The sequence below is a fragment of the Galeopterus variegatus genome, unplaced genomic scaffold (assembly GCF_000696425.1).
Source record: "Galeopterus variegatus unplaced genomic scaffold, G_variegatus-3.0.2 Scaffold2432, whole genome shotgun sequence".
Taxonomy (NCBI): Eukaryota; Metazoa; Chordata; class Mammalia; order Dermoptera; family Cynocephalidae; genus Galeopterus; species Galeopterus variegatus.
The window spans coordinates 220,794-221,413 of NW_007728543.1; positions in this window are offsets into that span (position 1 = coordinate 220,794).

A 620-nucleotide genomic window follows, 5' to 3' on the forward strand; every position below is an offset into this window, starting at 1 on the left:
GGGGGGGGGGGGAAGGGAGGAGGAGCCTGCTGAAGCTTCAGATGCCCAGTCCTCTGCAGACCTCCCAAATCCAGATTCCCAGACACACATGGGCCTGTGTTTCAAACTTTCCACAGGATTTAGATACCCTGCACAGGCACCCAAGCTGGGCACTCCTGTTCATTCTCTCTGTCTCTCTCTTTCTCTCTCTCTTGTCCAGCACTGGAAGCTGATGGGGTAGGTAGGCAGATGTATAGAAAGTGCATCTATAGAGAGAAGACAGTAACACTGAGGTTAAGGGCTCGGTTCTCTGTACTGGACAGCCATAAAAAAAGAAAAACATGGGGGCTGGCCGCTTTACTCAGTTGGTTAGAGCACAGTGCTGATAACACCAAGGTCAAAGGTTCGATCTCCAGAGGCCAAAAAAAAAAAAAGAGAAAACAGACATGAAGATTTGTGTTCACATAGGGCATAGCAGGGACCAGGCAACAAAAGGCTGACAGCACTTTTTGTAGTGAGCAGAAAGCGAGCACTTCTGCAGCACCAAACTGCACAGCATTACAGCAGCTCCCCGAGTACCAGCCTTCCAGCCGGCCAGAGGGAGGGAGGGGCCCCCAGTGCGTCCCCACGCCTGTTAACCT